The following is a 3,485-nucleotide window of genomic DNA, read 5'->3' on the forward strand; positions in this document are numbered from 1 at the left end:
CATAAAAGCACCCACTACACTCTCTGAGTGGTTGGCGTTAGGAAGGGCATCCAGCTGTAGAAACTCTGCCAAATTAGATTGGAGCCTGATGTTGCCATCCAGTTTCACCAGTCCTCAGTCAAATCGTCCAACCCATGCTAGCATGGAAAGCGGACGTTAAACGATGATGATGATGATGATGATGATGATGATGATGATGATATATATATATATATATATATATATATATATATACACACACACACACACACATTTATATACATACACACACATATATACATCCTGAATGAGAAAGAGAGAGAGAGAGAGAGAGAGAGAGAGAGATAGAGAGAGATCTCAAGGCCTTCCTTGTTTTCTATTCCAAGAACGTTGTTGCTTAATGAAGAGATATTATCAGTGTAACATTTCAGTATGTCTCTACGTTAGTTAGTAACATTAAATTTGAAATATGTTTCTTTTAACAGGCCTGTAACATAACACGTAACTAACGAGATTGCAATACAATATTGACTGCAACGAGATGTGTTATTGGCTTGCAACGAAAGGAAAAAAAGGAAGAAAAAAAAATTATAAATTATCTGTAAATGGAAAAAAACTTCTTTCTTTTTTTCTTTTTCTTTCAAAGAAAGCAATGTTGTGAAGAAATGGAAATTCATACTCTTTTGCTACCTCCACCCCAAATACCTAATATTTTACAGATGGGGTACAAATATTTCAGGAGAAACTTTGCTTCGTTTTTTAAAATTTTTTTATCTCATATTAATAGACACTTGTTAGTAATTCTTTCTAACAAAATAAATGGCTAAAACAAACTCATGTTTATATTTAGGATAAGCGAAATAATTCATAAATCTAAAAAAATATAAGTTTCAACCATTAATATTAACTAGAAGAAGAGGTGGGCAAAAAAGGCCTTTTTGTGGCAAATCTATATTGAAAGACTTTGTAAAGAATCTTCAACTTTTTTTTCAAGATAACAGAGGTGATGTAATGTGTTTAACTGTTTCACAGAATCTCAGTTAAGATGATAAATTCTTCATATGCAAACAAGTGGATTTATGCACCAACTATATATAACCCAGAATATATGGAACCAGTCTAAATGCAGACGACTGGAACCTAAATATAGCAGCCAAAATTTAGTCTGTGTTTTCTCAGATTATATAGTACAAAAGAACAAAAGCTTGTACTGTATGAAGGATAGTTAGCTTCTAGGGTAGAAAGACTAGAGGGTTTTTTTTTTAATACGAACACCTATGTGTCTGTTTTATACTCTTTTATTCTTTTACTTGTTTCAGTCATTTGACTGCGGCCATGCTGGAGCACCACCTTTAGTCGAGCAAATCAACCCCGGGACTTATTCTTTGTAAGCCTAGTACTTATAATATTGGTCTCTTTTTGCTGAACCGCTAAGTGACGGGGGCATAAACACACCAGCATCAGTTGTCAAGCAATGCTAAGGGGACAAACACAGACACACATTCATACATATATATATATATATATATATATATATATACATATATACGACGGGCTTCTTTCAGTTTCCGTCTACCAAATCCACTCAGAAGGCTTTGGTCGGCCCGAGGCTATAGTAGAAGACGCTTGCCCAAGATGCCGTGCAGTGGGACTGAACCTGGAACCATGTGGTTGGTAAGCAAGCTACTTACCACACAGCCACTCCTTCGCCTAATAATAATAATGATGATGGTGATGATGATGATGAAGATGATTTCATTTATTTGCCACCAGGAAAAGGATGAGCAGGGACAATAAATACAAAGATAGACACAAAGTGTGAGGGTTTACATATAATGAAATGATAAAATAAAATAAATATGTTGCAAAAATCCAACATATTCTCTTACAGCTGTTTCAATTTAGCCTAAAAGATTAAATTACAATAATTAAATCATTTTATTAGGCATTTGTTACTTATATGCATTAATTCACATTAATAGATGTACATATGAACATTTTCATGACAGCCTACTTTATACATACATATTTGTATCCATTGTGTACACATTTATGTACATATATGTGTATGCATATTTACATATATGCATATATTGTTACTTAGCTGTGTATATGAATATGTATGTGTGCATATATATAAATATATATATAGATATGCACTGTATTAAAATATGAATGTTTTTTTGACCGGGGTTAATATATGTTGTATCCATTTTTTTCACATTAATTTCCCTCAATTTTATAAACAAATTACAAAAGTATTTATTTATTTATTCTGTCATTCATATGATACTGTTATTTACCGTAACTCACCATCTAACTTTTATTTATTTATTTATTTACTAAGTATTACTCTGATTATATATTTACATTATCCATAACCCACTAAAACAACCTATGAACCACTGGCCCAGGTTTATACCAATACTAGCAACAAAATGATATTCAGTCTGCTGAGATGATTTGAAAACACAACACCTAATAACCTAACGGTATATCTTTTCTACTCCTCTGATGAGATCTTGCCTAATAAAATGATTTAATCATTGGAATTTAATCTTTAGACTAAATTGAAACAGCTGTAAGAGAATATGCTGGGTTTTTGCAGTTAATAAATTATATTAATGCTACATCTCCATTTTCTAAATTTTCTTTTGAATATTTATAAACCAAGATTTATATTTAGACCTATTATCAATATTATTATTCACAAAAAATACTAGGCAATGAACCAGTGATTCATTGGACACTACTAACCCTCAATGAGGGTATTTTAACCTCTAATTGAATTGTATGTATCATGTATATATTTCCAGTCACTGCGAGGATATATTAACCCCAGTAGGACCAGGAAGCGGAAATGGAGGGGGGTACGTTATTGTAAAATATTTGTCCATGTATTTATAGTTTCCTGAGAAATAATTTCACTTAACCAGAAGATTTGATCGATAAACACGTCTTGTATATAAACATGGGTGTATATACAAAACATTCTGTTTGAATATTTGTTAGACACATCACAACAGGGTGTGTAATGTTGATCTGTTATCTATGATTATTATGTAAATCTTGGCTCATGTGTGTGTGTATCTATATGTGTATGAACCTACATGTGTGTGTCTATGTGTGCATCTGTATGTGTATGTGTGCATAGCTATATATGAGTGTGTGTCTATGTGTGTGCATTTATATATGTGTGTGTGTGTGTGTGTCTACTTGTGTGTGCATATCTATATGTTTGTGTGAATTTATATGTGTGTGTGTGTGTGTGTGTGTACATGAGCGTGATTATGTATGGTGAGTGTATGTTAATTGTATGCATGACAGTATGTATGTGAATACATCTGTACATGTGTTTATGTGTCTATACTTGTAGTAAAAGGGACCGCTAGAATAAGTACTAGGCTTACAAAGAATAAGTCCTGGGGTCGATTTCTTCGATTAAAGGTGATGCTCCAGGATGGCTGCAGTCAAATGACTAAAACAAGTAAAAGAATATATATATA

The 3,485-nt window shown here is 32.6% G+C and overlaps 1 protein-coding gene across 4 annotated transcripts in view; it reads right to left on the reverse strand.

The window, feature by feature from the left end:
• The window catches only part of LOC106873757 (uncharacterized), a 294,459-nt gene that overhangs the window by 219,600 nt on the left and 71,374 nt on the right, over nt 1-3,485 (reverse strand). The window lies entirely within an intron of this gene.

Source organism: Octopus bimaculoides, chromosome 6 (genome assembly GCF_001194135.2).
Source record: "Octopus bimaculoides isolate UCB-OBI-ISO-001 chromosome 6, ASM119413v2, whole genome shotgun sequence".
Taxonomy (NCBI): domain Eukaryota; kingdom Metazoa; phylum Mollusca; class Cephalopoda; order Octopoda; family Octopodidae; genus Octopus; species Octopus bimaculoides.